This window comes from Cyprinus carpio, chromosome A25 (genome assembly GCF_018340385.1).
Source record: "Cyprinus carpio isolate SPL01 chromosome A25, ASM1834038v1, whole genome shotgun sequence".
In the NCBI taxonomy this organism is placed as follows: Eukaryota; Metazoa; Chordata; class Actinopteri; order Cypriniformes; family Cyprinidae; genus Cyprinus; species Cyprinus carpio.
In genome coordinates this window covers 14,972,746-14,992,859 of record NC_056596.1, presented here as the reverse complement: position 1 = coordinate 14,992,859, position 20,114 = coordinate 14,972,746, and the positions used below count along the sequence as shown (strand labels likewise).

General features: G+C 36.4%; 2 long non-coding RNA genes across 2 annotated transcripts; both read right to left on the bottom strand.

The window, feature by feature from the left end:
• Positions 1–87: 87 nt before the first annotated feature.
• Positions 88–1,917, bottom strand: LOC109068216. The gene is made up of 4 exons (XR_006153627.1): positions 1,798–1,917; positions 1,451–1,504; positions 903–1,181; positions 88–529 (listed from the first exon to the last, which is right to left on the bottom strand). It is a non-coding gene; the product is annotated as an uncharacterized LOC109068216 (long non-coding RNA).
• A 5,067-nt stretch (positions 1,918–6,984) lies between these two features.
• On the bottom strand, positions 6,985–19,722 carry LOC122135728. Its single transcript, XR_006153657.1, has 4 exons — positions 19,145–19,722; positions 7,555–7,579; positions 7,282–7,356; positions 6,985–7,039 (listed from the first exon to the last, which is right to left on the bottom strand). It is a non-coding gene; the product is annotated as an uncharacterized LOC122135728 (long non-coding RNA).
• Positions 19,723–20,114: the final 392 nt, after the last annotated feature.

Sequence of the window (20,114 nt, the reverse complement as noted above, 5' to 3'; positions counted from 1 at the left end):
AAATTATTATATAGAGTGCATGATTTACTTAAAACAAGGGAACAAATTATTAAATTGTGAGCACAATCTAGTAAATCGAGGGAACGATTTAATAAATCGTGTGCACAATTTACTTAAAACAAGGGAACAAATTATCAAATCAGGTGCACTATCTAGTAAATCGAAGGAACAAATAAATAAATCATGTCCACAATTTATTTATATTTTTCTTGCATGTCATGTGCGGGGCTCCATAAAGAGGACACTTAAAAGTAACAGGAAAACATACTAGTATAATTTGAGGTAACCACTGATTCTCCTTCTGTTGATTTATCTGCCGCAACAGCTGTGATGAAAAATGTGTAATTGACTCCAGCAGTCAGACTAGTGATGTGATAGGAAGTGTTAGTAGTTGTTGAATTTCCACTTGTTTTATCACCAGTCCATTGAATTTTAAAGAAAGATCTTTTTCCAACTGGTTCATCCCATATCAGAAACACAGAAGATGTTGTGATTTCAGTCACTTTGAGATTACTGATCACATCTGGCTCTGTGTGGGGAGAGAAAGTAATACATGATTAGTGGTGAATAAATGAACTAAAACAGCTGTTGGAACAATGCTATTCTAAATTATTATAATATTTGTGTAGCTCATTGTGTCCAGGTATTTCAATGAGATATAATCGTACATGATTCCACCAATATTGTAAATATGCTAAAATCTAAGAAATTTTCAAATTTAAGAGGAATACTACTAAACAGACTGAACATTTTACAGTATAAAAATACTTTGAAATACTGTTTCAATTAATAAATTACAATAATATTTTAGTATATAATTTACAAAAGTAATTGTTTGTGGGTCTGAAGTTAAGCAGCTGGAGTAAATAAGCAAAGGACAAATGTTTTAAAAGTCTACATACTGGTCCATGCTGAGATACAGACAGATTCACTTTCTGTTGATGTATCTGCTACAGTGGCAGTGATGCAAAATGTGTAATTGACTCCAGCAGTCAGGCCAGTAATGTTATACTGGTGTGACATCGCTGATGTTTCTGTGACTGTTGCATTTCCAGATGTTTCATCAGCAGTCCATTGAACTTTAAAGGACAACGCCACAATTTCAAGTGGTTCATCCCATTTCAGAAGCACAAATGATGTGGAGATTTCAGTTACTGTGAGATTCTCAATCACTTTTAGTCCTGAATTTTTGTGGAGATTTGAGTTTGTTTGGTGTTTTTTGTTGCGTTTACTGCTGTTTGAGTAATGAGATTTAAATGTTATGTTTGTAGGTAGTCCAAGGCTCTACATTCTGGATGCAGCTGTGCAGTTTTCTGCTCATAGTAAACCTGAGATGGCATCAAATCTAAATCCCAATTAAATCAGTACTACATACCACATTAATAATAAACAGAATTTTCATTTTCCTATTAACACATTTGCTCAATTGTCCATGAATAAAAATACTCACTTGTAGGACCTGATGTTTCAGACTCAGTTAAATGAGATTTTGTAGTTGCAGGAGCTTCAGTGATATTTAGATGTAGGAAGGAAAAAAAAAAGACGATGATTTTTTTTTTTACATAGTCAAATTTTACACTGCGAGAATTGTTATTAAAATACATGAAATTGCTATATGAATACAATTTTGTCTTATTACTATTTTCTATTTCCGAATTGCTAATGTTTAATACATGAGATTTGACATGAAATAAGCACAGTTATTTTTACAATATATTACATTAATGATAAATATGAATAACATACAGATATCATTTTCCTATTCACACATTTAATCAAATGAATAAAAATATTTACTTGGAGGAGCTGATGTTTCATACTCAGTTGAAGGAGATCTTGTAGTGACAGAAGCTGCTGGAGCATCTTGATGTATATAAAAAAGTAGATTTTTTGCATCCAATCAAGATTCAAGATTTTTATTCATCACATACACTATTTTATATAGAGAATATATAACCAGCAATGAAGTCAGGTCTGCTCCATGGACAGTGCAATTATTAAAGAATACAACACAGAGTAAAATATACATAAATATAGGTATGAAAGAATGAAATAAAAGTAAACAATAAAAATATAAGAACTATATATATATATATATATATATATATATATATATATATATATATATATATATATATATATATATATATATATATATTATAATATAGAATAGAAAATAAAATGTGCATGAAAGTATACTGTAGTCTTAAATATTAAGATATACAGTAATGTACAAGAGGCGAATGTGCAAACAGGTTGTGACACTGTCAATATTTCAATATGAGGTAGGGAATGATGAATATCTTACTGATTAAGTGATTATTAAGTGGAGACATGTAGATGTTAAGAGGCTGGTTTTGAGTTTAGGAGCCTGATAGCCTGGGGGAAGAAACTCCTCCTAAGTCTTTCAGTTTTTGCCATCAGGCTACGGAAGCGCTTACCAGATGGCAGCAAAGTGAAAAGACCGTTACTAGGCTGGTTGTAGTCCTTGATGATTTTAACAGCTCTGCTTTTGCAGCGTTTGAGGTAGATGTCCTACAGTGAGGGAAGAGCAGACCCTGAGATGTGCTCAGCTAAGCGCACAACTCTCTGCAGGGCTTTGCAGTCTTGACTGGAGTTGTTCCCATACCACACTGATATACACTGAGTCAATACACTGTTTATGGTCCCAAAACAGAAAGTTTTCAGGATTGCTGCTGAGACCCTGAATTTCTTCAGCTGTCACAGATGGTACAGTCTTTGCCTGGCTTTATTAACCTGTGTTTGAATGTGGGTAGTCCAAGTCAGGTCCTCTGAGATGTTTACACCAAGGTACTTGAAGCTGCTCACCCTCTCCACAGGGTTTCCGCTGATTATAAGAGGAGTATAGGGCTGCTGCTGTCTCTTCCTGAAGTCAACAATAAGCTCTTTAGTTTTGCTCACATTCAGAGAGAGAAAATTGTCCTGGCACCAAGATGTAAGTTTCTCTATCTCATCCAGGTATGCGGTCTAATTTTTGTTGGAAATGAGGCCCAGAACCACAGTATCATCAGCAAATTTGATAATAGACGTGGAGCTGTGGGAAAACACGCAGTCATGTGTGTAGAGAGAGTAGAGCAGGGGACTCAGGATACAGCCCTGTGGAGCTCCTACATTCAGGGTGATGGAGGTGGAGGTGAACTGGCCTACTTTCAGCACTTGAGGTCTGTTGGTGAGGAAGTCTTGAATCCAGTCACAGAGTGAAGAGTTTAGACCAAGGTCTATGAGTTTAGAAGCAAGCTTGATGGGGACTATAGTATTGAAAGCTGAGCTATAGTTTTAAATAAATAGCAGCCTTACATAGTTCCCGTTATTGCTGTCAATGTGCGTGAAAGAAGAGTGCAGGATGTGAGAGATGGCATCTTCAGTGGATCTATTGGGGCGATGGGCAAACTGACGAGGGTCTAAAGTATTCGGGATGGAGGAGCAAATGTAGTTCTTTACTGATGCGCTAATCGGCAGACTCGCGCTGCTTAGATTGTTTTCAAAGCGGCCTTAGAAAGAGTTTAACTCATCAGCCAGCAACAGATCTGCTTTCACCACTGCAGAGGATTTATTTCCAAAGGCACAGATGGTCCTTAGTCCCTGGCACATGCGTCGGGAGTCATTGAGCTAAAAATGAGACTCTATTTGTTCCCTGTATCGGGGTTTGGCGGCTCCTACTGCGCATCAGGGAGCGTAGCACAATGCTTTGTACTCGGTTATGTTCCCCGACAAAAGACCAGCCTCTTAACATCTACATATCTCCACTTAATAATCACTTAATCAGTAAGATATTCATCATTCTCTACCTCATATTGACATATTGACAGTGTCACAACCCGTTTGCACATTCGCCTCTTGTACATTACTTTGTATCTTAATATTTAAGACTACAGTATACTTTCATGCACATTTTATTTTCTATTCTATATTATAAAATTTTTTATATAGTGCGTTTGTTTACTGCGACAAGGGTTGTCCTGTCCATCCACGGTTTCTGATTTGAGAATGTCCTTATAATTATTGTTTCAGTTGCTTGCTCGGCTAGTGTGTTTACAAAGCTTAATGCTACATCTGTGAACTCGCTGATGCCAGATGAACTTGCCCGAAACATGTCCCAGTCTACATCATCAAGAGCCACCTGTAGCAGAGCTTCTGAGTGGGAGGACCAGTGCGTCACTTGAACGAGCCTTTGCTTATATTGCGGTGTGAGGAAAATGGCGGCATGGTCCGATTTGCAAAAAGACGGTAGTTAGCAGGCTTTGTAGGCATTCTTAAACTGAGAGTAGCAATGATCCAGTGTATTCGGTCCTCTAGTTGGACAGGATACATGTTGATAAAAGTTCGGCATGACCTGCCTGAGGTTGGCTTTGTTAAAGTCCCCAGCGATGATAAGAGCAGCATCAGGACGTTTGTTGATGTAGCCACAGAGCGCATTGTGAAGCTTAGACAAAGCCAAGCCAGTGTCTTCTTGTGGTGAGTTGTAAACAGCAGTAATGATGATCAATGAAAACTACCGGGGCAGATAGAATGGGTGGCAAATAATGGATAGATGTTCCAGATGAGGCGAGCAGGAGCATGACAGAGTGGAGATATTCCTGGGATCACACCATTTCTTGTTAATCATGAAACACACTCTTCCACCTTTGGATTTACCGGCTTCAGCTGTTCTGTCCATCCGTAAAACAGAGAAGTTATCAGACGGCATTACAGCAGTGTCCGGGACCGAGGTCGTGAGCTATGTTTCAGATAAACAAAGGATGTTACAGTCCCTTTGGAAACTTATCCTGGCTCTAAGATTGTCCATCTTATTCTCCAGAGACTGGACATTGGCGAGCAGAATGCTTGGTAGAGGAGGGCTGTGAGCTCTTTTCCTTAGGCTGTTGCAAATCCCAGCGTGTTTCCTGCGGTGTTTCTTGATCCGTCGCCTCAAGTGGTTATTCAAGTGGCCATTGTTCATCTCTGCATTTTCAGATGGCCATGATGGGTTGGAGGATAAAGTGTCCTGAAACAGGTCAGTGAAGCGGTGTCCAATGTCCAAAAGTATTCCTTTGTCGTAAATGATCAGTGCAGACGTTATGTGTGTTAAAAGAGAAAGCAAAAGTAAGTAAAAAAGTAAATAAAAGCGCAATCTAAGCGGAGTGACCTGGACGGTGTCCAAACTTGGCGGCGCCATCTTGGTTTCCAATCTTATACAGCAAAAATTGTTGTTAAAATACATTAAATTGCTGTAATCTGTATGAATACAATTTTGTATTATTACTATTTCCTTTTTCCCAACATAAATGTTGGGATTTGACACGAAATATGCACAATTTTTATTTTTTTTTTTTTCATTTCTTTATTGTTAGTATTTGTTTTGTGATATGATAATATATATGATTATATCATATTTCACTATTCCATTCAAAAAGTTTGTATATTATATTCATTCATTACACTACTAAAGATAAATTTCAAATGTTTATTTCTTTTAATTTTGATTATTATAATGACAACTAAGGAAAATCCCAAATTCAGTAGAAAATTAGAATATTACTTAAGACCAATACAAAGAAAGGATTTTTAGAAATCTTGGCCAACTGAAACGTATGAACATGAAAAGTATGAGCATGTACAGCACTCAATACTTAGTTGGGGCTCCTTTTGCCTGAATTACTGCAGCAATGCGGCGTGGCATGGAGTCGATCAGTCTGTGGCACTGCTCAGGTGTTATGAAAGCCCAGGTTGCTCTGATAGTGGCCTTCAGCTCTTCTGCATTCTTGGGTCTGGCATATCGCATCTTCCTCTTCACAATACCCCATAGATTTTCTATGGGGTTAAGGTCAGGCGAGTTTGCTGGCCAATTAAGAACAGGGATACCATGGTCCTTAAACCAGGTACTGGTAACTTTGGCACTGTGTGCAGGTGCCAAGTCCTGTTGGAAAATAAAATCTGCATCTCCATAAAGTTGGTCAGCAGCAGGAAGCATGAAGTGCTCTAAAACTTCCTGGTATATGGCTGTGTTGACCTTGGACCTCAGAAAACGTAGTGGACCAACACCAGCAGATGACATGGCACCCCAAACCATCACTGACTGTGGAAACTTTACACTGGACCTGAAGCAACGTGGATTGTGTGCCTCTCCTCTCTTCCTCCAGACTCTGGGACCCTGATTTCCAAAGGAAATGCAAAATTTACTTTCATCAGAGAACATAACTTTGGACCACTCAGCAGCAGTCCAATCCTTTTTGAAGCAAGATGCTTCTGACGCTGTCTGTTGTTCAAGAGTGGCTTGACACAAGGAATACGACCCATGTCTGAAACCCATGTCCTGCATACGTCTGTGCGTAGTGGTTCTTAAAGCACTGACTCCAGCTGCGGTCCACTCTTTGTGAATCTCCCCCACATTTTTGAATGGGTTTTGTTTCACAATCCTCTCCAGGGTGCGGTTATCCCTATCGCTTGTACACTTTTTTTCTACCACATATTTTCCTTCCCTTCGCCTCTCTATTAATGTGCTTGGACACAGAGCTCTGTGAACAGCTAGCCTCTTTTGCAATGACCTTTTGTGTCTTGCCCTCCTTGTGCAAGGTGTCAATGGTCATCTTTTGGACAACTGTCAAGTCAGCAGTCTTCCCCATGATTGTGTAGCCTTCAGAACTAGACTGAGAGACCATTTAAAGGCCTCTGCAGGTGTTTTGAGTTAATTAGCTGATTAGAGTGTGGCACCAGGTGTCTTCAATATTGAACCTTTACACAATATTCTAATTTTCTGAGATACTGAATTTGGGATTTTCCTTTAGTTGTCAGTCATAATCATCAAAATTAAAAGAAATAAACATTTGAAATATATCAGTCTATGTGTAATGAATGAATATAATATACAAGTTTCACTTTTTGAATGGAATTAGTGAAATAAATCAACTTTTTGATGATATTGCTAATTATATGACCAGCACCTGTAGATTTTCCTATTACCACATTTCCTTGATTGACCATGAATAAAAATACTCACCTGTTTGAGACTCAGTTGAAATAGTGCTTGTTGTGGCTGAGGCTGCTGGGACATTTAGATGTATGAAGAAATTAAAATATAATTGAAGTTATATTCGTTGACATGTTTAAAGGCAAATTTGTAAATGTAATGAAATTATGTATTGTAAGAATTATTGATTGAAGAATATATGACATTAACTGTGAACAGCATAAATGTAAATTTAATTTTGCTAACTGCAATGTCATAATTGTCATAAAAGGATTAAAATACAGCTATGCAATCTTTCCATGAATATTACACACTTGTAGGAGGTTTTTGAGGAGATGTTTCAAACTCAGTTGAAGACATGTTTGAAGTGACAGGGAGTGATGTGATATCTGGAAATATGAAGAAATAAAAACACATTTACTAAATAGTCTTTGCTGACATGCTCACAATGGAATATATTTATACAATGAACTTTTGTATCACAATAGATTGTTGATAGAACAATAACATTACAGAATATAACCATTTTAACTGTTGGAACTCTGATGTTTCTTACTCAGGATGTGATTGTAAATGCTTGTACTGACCTGTATCATTCTGTGCATTCAACCCCTGAGGAGAGAAGCGAAGTGCATCATTAAAAGAGATGAAAACACACAGACTTAAGTGACCAACGGCAGCAAAGGCAAACATATTTTTCTAGATACCGCCATTTAATGAAGTCATTTATTCCTGAATTCATCAACATGATATTATGTTTAGTTGTATTGTGTCTTTTCATTTCTAATATAATTTACACCGCAATAAACAGCCGTAAATAATAACTACACACACACACACACACACACATAATATATATATATATATATATATATATATATATATATATATATATATATATATATATAATTATTATTATGTATAATTTTTTTTTCATATGAAAGCTGTTTAATCTAACAACTGGAATTTATGAAGAAAGGACATATAATCACTTGAGCTTTCTTGCGATGCTTTTGTGTAATATTTTGTGTAGTTTATACAGTTTTGTTATATTTGTCTAACCCTAAACCGCTGTCATGTAATGGCTAAAATGAGATCAAATACACTGTTTTACCACTAGATGGCTTCCTTTTCTGTCTTTGTTTCTTTAAACCGCTCATCTAAACAAGCAAAATGCCTAGTGATTACAGATAAAATTCTGTTTTATCACAATCACATCTGTTTTAAAGTAGTTGATAGTGAACTTTTATGTTGTGAATGCTTTCATGCTTTTTTCCAAGCAGTTACTGACATTGGAAATAATGAGATACAGTACTGTTCAAAAGTATGTTCAGGGGAAGTATTATATAAAATGAACTCCTAATCTCATTTCATAAAAAAACAGAGATGGAAACTGAGTTCTTCTCTATGCTCTTCTCTGGATATCACAGGTAAAACATCAAATGAGTAATGACATAACTAAACCAACTTCCTTGTCACAAACAGAGAACCTAATTAATGACAGAAACTCAGAGAAGGAAACTTTCCAAAAACTACCAGACCAGAGAAAAAATAGTTTTAGGAATAAGTTATATTTTTCCATGTCTTTACATTGTTTAGAGCATTAAAAATAATGTAAATAATAATAATAATAATAAAGATATTTCATTCATAATTTATGCTATGTCCTCAGTAGAGGACATCGGGACTCAATTTCCTTAAAAAATAAAAAGACATGAATGAACATACATAGGCAAAAACAACTGATTTTTTAAATCACCAATACATTTTTAGTTTTCAAGATTTCTTTTTTTTTTTTTTTTTTTTACCAAACTTTGTATAAAGATGATTCTATGATTCAATATACCATACCTTTTTTCTTTTTTTTTATGTGTGTTTTGTGTGAAATGACCATGGTTTTGTTTTTTTATTATATGTATTTTATATATATATTTTCTTTGCATATTAATGTGTTTTTGGGGCAACATGTAATAAAAAAAGAAGGGTAATAATGGGAGTAATAATTGACAATATTTCCATAGTAATATATAATATTTCATAGAATATTGAAATATAATTTATTTCCCTGTTCATTTGTTATGTCTCCCAAAATGTGTAATAAACATGCTTTTAGTCCCGGTGTCCTCATATGAGGACATGTATGAAATCAACATCCTGTTTCATAACAGAAAGTCATATTTTGATTTGAAACCCCATAACATTTTCCTGAGATGCTGATTTATGACACACAATTAAAAAATTAGATAGATTTAAATAATTACAAAATATTTTCATATTTCCATAAGAGTCTCACTAAATTAATTTCAGACATTTTTGAAGACCAAGGAGAGGGAGTGGTCATGGTTAAACAACACAGGAAAGCCCTGAATGTGCTCTGTACAGGATATCCAGACTTAAAACTGTGGCATGTACAGTCTCAGAGAAATTCACAAAAAATATAGTGTCCTCGTATGAGGCCGCAGGGTCTTAAGAGGCTATAGCAATTAAATATTTACTATACTGTTCAATATAAAACCATGATAATCTATTGTCATCAAACAACTTTACTTTAAAACAAAATGGCAAAGCAAGTCCACACAAAGTCCTCACGGCAGAACAAAATTAATTCAAAATAAAAATAGGAGTTAATGGCTATTCTTAATATATAATGTATACTCAGCAGGGCTTTTGGCACTTAATGGTCAGGAAGAGCTGCACCCAAAGACCAAAGTTGCCATTTTACTATCGTGTTCCTTCACTCCTCAACATTCACAATGCAATTTCTATATATTGTCCTGCCTGACCTCCACCCAAGGTCACAGGTTTCCAGTATATAATGGTGTTTTTGTGTATAAGTGTGTGTGGGGACTTAAACCTGTGTAAGGGAAACAGGTCAATTTAGCTCAAAGGGAATTTATTCATGTGTTAATGTGATTTTTATGTTAATCACTGTTTCACGGCTGATCACTGAAACGGCCAGCGATTCACTGAACGAGCCGTTTAACATCAAATCTGCACTGGATATTAATATCCAAAGTATAGTGAAAACACTATAAATTAGCACAGTAACAAGATCGGCAGTTTAAGACATTAACTTGTAAGCACAACAAGATACTTCTCTTTTCAATATAAATAAGGCTTTATTAGATAAATCTAAGACATATAAACTAATCTAACACATAAGCACACGCACTCACACATTCACACAAGTTGCAGGAAGATATAACGTTAGGAAAGAATGAGTTTAAGAGAATGAAAATGTGAAATCCCAAATTTACAGCAATACGTGAAATTGCATAGACATGAACAACCATTAATCACTTAATTAACCCTCGCACTGAGTTCCTCAATGAGGTTAAAATTATATTAGATAACACCAGTACAGATGTGAGTCTGGAGGTTACTTGCGTTGCCTGTTTAACTGTTTGTTCCCTTTGTTGTCGCTGAAAAGGGGGGTTTCCCGAAGTTGCTGATTGGCTGGAAGTTCAGTAGTCGTTGAAGTGACGTCTTGGGAAGCCCGTGGTTGGGCGTTGGCTGACGATGCGGAGTTGTGGGCTGGTTGAAGTTTCAGACGGGCACGCGAGGTCAGACTCGGAGACACGGCGTTACAAAACTTAACTCAGAACACGAAACTCTCAAACGGAAAAGAAAAGAAACCAAAGAAAAAGATTAGAATTAAAGTTTGACGAGACTAGGTGGTGTTTCTTCTCATCGTGGCTAAGTAGCAGCAGGCGTGGAGGCCGAAGCACGCTGGAACCGCGCTCGAAGAAAGCTAAAAGTGATGACAAAGCATGACTAAAAGCAGCAGCTAAAAAGCAGGCTGAAAGCCGGCATGACTGGATAGCAAAAGCTAAACGCAAGCTCAAAGCTAAAAGCAAAATTTGATGGTGTCCTGAGTATTTAAACTGGCCTTTTGGCCACACCTCAAATGTTGTCTTGACCAATTAGATATTGTCTTTTCTCGGTGTGTTGCGATGTTTGTCCCACCCATTCATAAATCATATGTTATCTTATCAAGCACGAGGTCCGAATTTTCCCGCTCTTGCAGGGTATAATTTGGACATGATTCCTATAACAAGAATATGATACATTTGACAAATAACTGATGGTCAGAAACATTTCAAGCAAGAAGATTCGAACACACACATACTAAACATGAATATGATCCCTTAAGCTATTCAAGAGTTATTTAAAAAGACATACACAATAAGTGTACATTATAATCAAATGTGTGGGTTCATGTATGATATGGAGTTGAGCAATGGACTGATATCCATTTAGAAGTCTTTTTTGAGTTCATTTTGGTGCATATATGCATTGGAAGGCATTCTCTGTGCCATTCTGGGGAGTAAGGATACGTCCTGTGAAGACCAGAGGGGTTAACAGGTCTCCTTAGGAATTTCAGTCTGGTTCTGCTAGGTGGGGGGAAGTCAATCCAACGATCTTGTTTACTCTCATGGCTTTACATTTGAGGGTCAGACTGTCCATCTCTTCGATTACTTGCCCCAAATTAGACAATCTCTTCTTCGAATTGAAATTGTCAATAATTGTTCTAATGGTGTTAATGTTGAAAGCTGTTCTCTGAAAGAGTTGGTTGGTTATCAGACTGTGGTGCTAGGAGTTGATTTACAACATCCTGCCTTTCTGTGGAATTCGGCTCATGTTTCAACCAGGCTCCCGATCGAATCTTTAATTTGTCTGGTTCACGCTACATCTGAATACACACCAACTCATGGGGACTTGTGAAGTAAATTATTTTTCAGCAGTATAAAATCTGCTCCACCAGTTAATAGACAATCAAATTTATTTAAAGTGCTCTTCATTACCTGTTTGAACAACAACTTCCTTACATTATGTCTTCACCTTCATTTAAATAGTGAAGCTTATATCATATAGCCTTTACTTGCTCTGTTACAAACCTGTGTCCACTACAATTAATTAAAAGTTGGAAAGCTAATGGACTGCGACATGATATCCTTTATGGTATAATATTGAAATGAACAACACACACATACACACAAAGTATCTGTTCTGTGAAAGCTAATTTATGAACACAAGTTTTCTAGGTTTGTATAGTTTTCATAAATTAACCATGCAAAATAGCACACGTCTTTCTTATCAAACCAAATACACAATAAAACAAATAACCCTGCATCATATTAAAATTATTTCGTGAGAAGGGAAGTTGGCGACTTTAGAAATGCAAATTGTTAAAGAGAATACGCCTAACAATAAGTGCAAAAAATAAACCACTAGCATGGCCATGCATCAATAGTTCATTTCAAAATGACTGTCACCATGCTGATCCAAACCCATATGGTGTTACTTCCTCTGGGCACATAAGGAGAATCAGAGTTGTTGCTCTTTTCCACGCAGTTAGATTCAATGGACACTGCAACTATACTATAACAATACTACAGGAATATTCTGGTTTCAGTACAAGTTCAAGTAATTTGTGGCATAATGCTGATTACCACAAAGTTTTTTCCTCGTCATTACAGTCATTATGTCATTTTACAGTTGTTTTACAGTTTTAGTCATTATTTTGTCATGGGTAATAACTTTTATACTTGGTATTTATTTTTCTTCTTCTTCTTCTTCTTCTTCTTATTATTATTATTATTATTATTATTATTATTGTCAAGTGTATTTGTTTGTTTGTTTTTTCTTGTTATATTGTAATTATAATTTTGTAATTTAATTGTAATTTAATTTTAATTATTTTTATATTTAATATATTATATATCATTTTATTTTATTATATACTAACTATTATATATTTTATATTGTATTTATTATTATATTAATATTGTATTTATTTATTTACATGTATTAATTAGATATTTTTATATTATATATTATATTATCTATATTATTACAGTATATATAGTATATCCATGTATAATCATTATCATTATTATTATGTTGTTGTTTAATTATATTATTAAAGATTGTTAATGTCTTGTCTCCATACTATTGATACAGTATTTTAATGTATTATATATTAATTATATATTTTATATTATATTTTTATATTAATATTGTTCTTATTAAATACTATATTTATTTATTATATATTTTATATTTATATAATTACATTATACTATATTATTATATATTTTTAGTAATTTGTTTAAGTATATTATTAAACATATTGTTCATGTCTTGTCTCTATACTATTGAAACAGTAAGGGATAAATGGAAATTCATTTTCGTGGTAATCAACATTATGCCACAATTGCTGTCAGGTGAGACTTATACTAAATATTTGTTTAAGTTTAAAAAAAGATCCAAAACGACAAATATGCTAAAAGTGAAGAAAAAAAAAACATGCAAGGGACCAAACAAATGAGAGAGAAATTTAAATATTGTCACTTAAAATTTCGGTTTAGCCACAATAAGAGCCAATTCATAATGGCAAGAAATGGTCCTTTTAGCAAAGCTAAACAATCAGGCCCACTCAAAAGCTGCTTCTGGATTTTTGATAATTATTTATATTCCTGACCTTCTAAGATGCTGTTGTTGTGCTGAACTCATTGGCCAGAACAGCAGGCCTAAAAGCAGTACAACTTCCTGTGGGCTGGGAGAACGGGTCGGCTGAAGCGTTCGAGTCATGGGAATAACAGGAAAAGAATGAAGTAAACTTCTTAAGATTGGGCTTTCCAGCACAATGACCTCAGACCGCTTGAGACTCAGGTTCACACTGAACCTTTTATACAGATGCAACGCCAATTTCAACACTCTTTTCAACATCTTATTTTTCAACTCTCAGGACAGAAGGCGGTTTGTAACCCTAAATATGTTCAGTAACCAGTTGCATATTCTTTTACAATTGGCTCAGAGTCTGAACTATGTTGCAACAGTCATAACAAACATTGTAAGGCCTAAAACCTTAATTTATCAGAAACTGGAAAGCTGTCAAGTCAGTTGATATGGTGATTCAAAATGTACATGCGCTCTGCCTCAGTAAACAACATGCAACAAGCTCATTTGCATTTGTTCTATGTAATTCCAACTATTTTCCATTCAGATCAGGCATAACCATTGCTCAACAGATCATAGTCTAAAAAAGCCTTAAAGGGATACTCCATCCACTTATTATTATTATTCACTTACCCCCATGTCATTCCAAACCCATAAAAGCTTTATTCGTCTTTGGAACACAATTTAAGATATTTTGGATGAAAACAGGGAGGCTTGAGACTGTCCCATAGACTGCCAAATAAATAACAGTGTCAAGGTCCAGGAAAGTATGAAAAGCATCGTCGGAATACTCCATCTGCCATCAGTGATTCAACCGTAACGTTATGAAGCGACAAGAATTCTTTTTGTACATGAAGAAAACTAAAATAACCAGCCCTAGAGCTCGGTCCAGTGTCGGCTCCAGCCCCTGAGTTCGCTCCAGTATCAGCTCTATCATCTGACCAGAATCGAGAGATCGCTCTAGCCCCAGACCAGTGTCAAGATATGGCTGCAGTTCCCGAGTTAAGCCCAGTGAGTGCTCCTGTCCCTGAGTTTAGCCCAGTGAGAGCTCCTATCCCCGAGTTTAGCTCAGTGAGGGCTCCTGTCCCACGAGTTTAGCCCAGTGAGGGCTCCTGTCCCACGAGTTTAGCCCAGTGAGGGCTCCTGTCCCACGAGTTTAGCCCAGTGAGGGCTCCTGTCCCACAAGTTTAGCCCAGTGAGGGCTCCTGTCCCCGAGTTTAGCCCAGTGAGGGCTCCTGTCCCACGGGTTTAGCTCAGTGAGGGCTCCTGTCCCCGAGTTTAGCCCAGTGAGGGCTCCTGTCCCACGGGTTTAGCTCAGTGAGGGCTCATGTCCCCGAGTTTAGCCCAGTGAGGGCTCCTGTCCCACGGGTTTAGCTCAGTAAGGGCTCATGTCCCAGAGTTTAGCCCAGTGAGGGGTCCTATCCCTGAGTTTAGCCCAGAAAGGGCTCCTGTGCCTGAGTTTAGCTCAGTAAGGGCTCCTGTCCCACGAGTTTAGCCCAGTGAGGGCTCCTGTCCCCGAGTTTAGCCCAGTGAGGGCTCCTGTCCCACGGGTTTAGCTCAGTAAGGGCTCATGTCCCCGAGTTTAGCCCAGTGAGGGGTCCTATCCCTGAGTTTAGCCCAGAAAGGGCTCCTGTGCCCGAGTTTAGCTCAGTAAGGGCTCCTGTCCCTGAGTTTAGCCCAGTGAGGGCTCCTGTCCCCGAGTTTAGCCCAGTGAGGGGTCCTATCCCTGAGTTTAGCCCAGTAAGGGCTCCTGTCCCACGAATTTAGCTCAGTGAGGGCTCATGTCCCAGAGTTTAGCCCAGTGAGGGGTCCTATCCCCGAGTTTAGCCCAGTAAGGGCTCCTGTCCCCGAGTTTAGCCCATGGAGGGCTCATGTTCCTATGTCCCGTAATCTTCCCCAAGTATTTTTTTTATTAAGGCTCCAGCCATAGAGGTCAGGGCGGGGGCTCAGGCATGAGCCTCGGAGGCTGCTCCGTCATGGCCTTCTGTACTGCCTGCTCCACCATGGTTCCCCGAGGCGCCTGCTCCGCCATAGCCTTCTGAGTCCCCTGATCCGCCATCGTGCCCTGAACGGGCACCACCCTGGAGGCCTTCCGTCCTGGAACCCTGCTCCTGGAGGCCGCCAGAGCCACCCCCACCCCCCTATATTTTTTGGTCATGTTTCTTGTTCCTCTCCTCATTGTGTTAATTTGTAATTTTTTAATAGTGTTTGATTAATTATCTCGTTTTCCCCTTGCATTTAAACCCTGTGTTTTCGTGAGTCTGAGTCTGCTGTTATATGTCAGCCTTGAGCTCCAGTTATTACCCCTTTGCTTGTTTGATTAAAATCAGTATTTGAAGTATTCTCCTGCATCTCCTCATTCCTCCTAGAGAGATCTTTACAGAAATGATCATTTAATCATTGTATAAATCAATCTGTTTTTTGTTTTTTTTTAAGACTGGATCTTTTTAAGAAATTTGTGTAAGATGATTTGTTTAAGACGGACAGATTCAGTTTTTCTTAACTCACTCAACTTGACTCGATGCAAATTTGAGACTGTTCATCAATCAAAGCTTATTGTTGACTTTAGAAAGCTAGTAAAATATTGCACACATCATATGGACTGACGTTATGATGCTGCTGAGGTGCTTTTGTGTCCTTTTTGAAGCTCAATGCAACTGCATGGAAAAGACTGAACAAAACAATGCAATTATTTCAATCATAAAATAATTCTGACTTTAAAGAGCAAGTAGAAACTTCTTAGGAAGATTGTCGGACACACAAAATGAGATTTCTCATTGTAAATTAGCTAAGATAATAATAAAAAAAAAATAGTAACTGGCTTTTCAAAGCTGATCTAGAATCCTAAATTTGGTATTTGAATTAGCTATGTGGACACTTAAAGCACAGTTAAAATGAATAAATATGTGATTCATTATTCAACTTTATTCTACAGAGCCGGTGAATGCTTGAATCTGATTGGCTGACGAACGTTCTAAGGTGTGCAATTATTTTTTCATGGAAACGTACAGCCAACATAGTTCCAGGCAGCTCTGGACCGTATTACATGTCCATATCACTTCGCCAAATGATTTCTGATATTTCAAAGGGCTTAAAACAGCACTATAACCAAAACCCACAACAACACTGTCCAGACAAATAAATATAGTAAGCAATATGATAAAAAAAACGTTTTACGTTTTAATTACGTTTTATTATGTAGGTAAAGCAAATACTCTCTCTCCCACTCTCTCTCCCTCACAGACGCACATATATAACTTACAGTAAAGAAACATACACGTGCTAACATTTTTTTTTTAAACTACATGGAATTTCTTACAAGCGATGTAACAACAGCACTGTTAGTAAATAAAATTAACTTAAAGTTTCACTGTTAGTAGAGATGCTGTTGCCGAACAATTTTGAGAGATACACACGCTCTCTCTCTCTCTGTCTGTCTGTCTAATAACTTCATTAATATCTGCATCAGTCTGCTATCAATGGCTAAAGCCTCCGTTACTAGGTCTAAAAAAGTTTTGGAATTAGCAACGGAGGCGTTGGATGAGATGCAAAAGAAATTCATCCTACTCACAAAAGCATTTTAAATACAAAAACCTGACAAAAGCCTTGAAACAGATAATCTGATCAATGTCTTGAGGTGTGGAAGCCATTTTATAAGCGGAATAATTGACTCCAGGACGTTGAATTATTAGAAAAATAATGCAGACCCGAGGTGGTGATTGACCATATGCATGATTACTTCCTGGTTTTAGATTAGCTAGGTCAGTCATTTCCGGTCAACTGTACTGTGCCGTAAGGGGAGCGTCTTTTGCTCGGTTTCTCTACATAATACACTCACAATTTGGAGAAAAGTTTGGTTTGTCTAAGAGGACCAAACGTCCACGTATATCTTTTCAGGAATGATAAACGTGAATGTTAAATTTACACGAGCGATTCCGTTTAATCATGCCGCGAGTTTTGCTATGATTGCCAGTGGCAACGGAATGAATCAAATGACGAGCCGATGTCAAAATAGAGCGTGCATTGTGATTCAGGCTAAATTCTGACTAACAAAACTACAGCAGCATCTAGTCTGTGTTGGATAAAACTTAAGCAATGTAGATATTCAATTAAATCAAAAAAAAAAATTTGTATTTAATTTTATCTATATAGGTATTTAAATAATTCAGCATTATAGGCTGTTGTCTGGCCTTATTTATTTATTTTTGTGTGACTTTGTAATTTCCTGTGCTTTCTATACTTATAATTTGTTATAACATTTATTTATAATAAATCAAAAAGCAAAGCGTGACAAAAACTAGGGTGCTGAAATGGCAGCTGCAGCCAATGAGTGATCCTCTGCTGCCATCTGCTGGTTATAATGGTAATTTCATTTTCATCTTAAAAAGTATTTATTTTTCGCCAAGACACAATTTTGGCACATTTCTTCATGTTGTCTTCATGAATGAAAATGAACCTTTAAAAAAAAGTGAATTTTACTGCACAGAGTTGAGAAATAATAAAGGCTTTAAATTTTTATAAGAATTTTTATTTGTGTTCATGGCTATGAAGGTAAGATATTGATTATCGAGAATACCATTATGATGATGTTTTAGAGATTAGCCTAAATGTGTTTATTTGTCAGCATTTAAATGTACAGTTACGTGTCTGGGTACTTTCCTGGGATTACCAGACTTTGTATATAAAATTATTATGTTCTTTAATAACATGAAACTGTATGTTAATTCCGATATCATTATTTATGGGGTTGCAATTATTTTGTTTCTCAGTTTCTCAGATAAGAATGAGGTAGGAGATGTTTCTGTGAGAGTCTCTACCTCCATATAGCACATATAAAATGAGCTTCACGGAAGATTACAAGCTGGCTTATCTTTATCAGGAAGTTCTAAATAGCACTCCATGCATATGCTCAGTTATCCTTACATATATAAATGCAGGCATCTCAAAACAAACTTTCTGACAATTCTTTTGTTTCTTTGTTTTAATTCATGGTCATATTAACTACACTATCAGAAAATAAAAGGTACAAAATCTGTCACTGGGTGGTACTATTTTAAAAGGTACTAATATGTATTAGTACCTTTAGGCATTCATTTGTACCTTTAAGGTAGTAATATGCATCTTAATATGCATCTTTTTTTTTTCAAAGGTATACACCCCAGTGACAGTGTTTGTACCTTTTTTTTTTTTTTTACAATAATTTTTTTTTAAATGCAACAATATTCACACATTTTAATTGCCTAATTGGGGCCACTTTATATAACCCAACAAAAATGTCCAAAATATTGAACATTTATTTGAACTGCCCTGAAATAGTATCTTTTTTCAGTAGAAAACAACAAAATATAAACAATATATAACAAAGTATAATATTCAGTGCACTGTTTTATCATAGCCTATAGATTTACCAAACAAACTGCTTTTTGTGAAACTTCTGCTTGAAAAGTGCAATTTTCATTCAAACACTGCAAATGCCACTTGTTCTGATACTTACAGAAATGCAACAATATTAATACACTGGCAAAAATAGATGTATTATTTCAAGAATTTTTAATTGAACACAATGACAAGAACAACATAAGTTCGCTCTTTCTTTCCAGGCAAGACTTTGACAACATCAAAATTTAACTGCAACAAGTGCTTGCTACTATTTGTGTTTTATCTTAACAATCAATCATCATACCAATATTATGCAAAATAAAGAACTCATCTTACCCGAAGAATAAAAAAGATCAGAAGCGCCGTGCCTTTACATACAGTTTTGACAGAAATACTCCCCATCTTCATTCATGGATCGTAATACTCCCGAGCAAAATCCTTTTCTCAACGATGAACTTCTCTACAATCTCTTTAAACCTGATGTGTGGATGGTGTGTGAACTCTTGCAAAAGGTGGAGTTGACTGACCGGCTGTCATCAGCAGAGTTAAATGTTGTTGTTAATGTGAAAAGTGTTAATGTTCCACCTCTGCTGAACGGAAACTTCATTACATCACTATTGTACTATTGTACTATTGTACTATTACACAATTGTAATATTTAGAGCATGATATAATAGAAATTGTTATTTACACCGATAGATGAATGGATAATATGTGTCTAATAAATGCAGGACTTTAGTATAACTATTATGATTAACATTTTAAGATACTGAAACATACTTTTATTTGCCCCTGTTCTAGCTGTACCAAACATTTCTGCTTTCCTCACAGCAATCTATTCTGATGAAGATTTGCATAACTCCCACACAAAGCACGCACAGAATATAGCTATAGCCTATAGCTACAGTATATGTCTGAACATGCCCTGAAATACATGTGAAATATATGAGCCTTCAGAAATCAATTAATATGCTAATATGTGGATTCAATATCAGTATTGGAAACAGTTGTGCTGCTTAATATTTTTTGGAAACTTTGACACTTTCTGTCAGGATTCTTTGATGAATAAAAGTTAAAAAGAACAGCATTTATTCAAAATAGAAATCTATACTATCACTTTTTTTTTATCAATGTAACATATCTTTGCTGAATAACGTCTCGGTTACGTATGGTAACCCTCGTTCCCTGAAGGAGGGAACGGAGACATCACGTCGAATTACCGACGAATTGGGATCTCGCTTAGAAAGACCAATCTACTTTGAGTGTAAACTAAATGAACCAATGTACATTGTCATGCGATTATTGC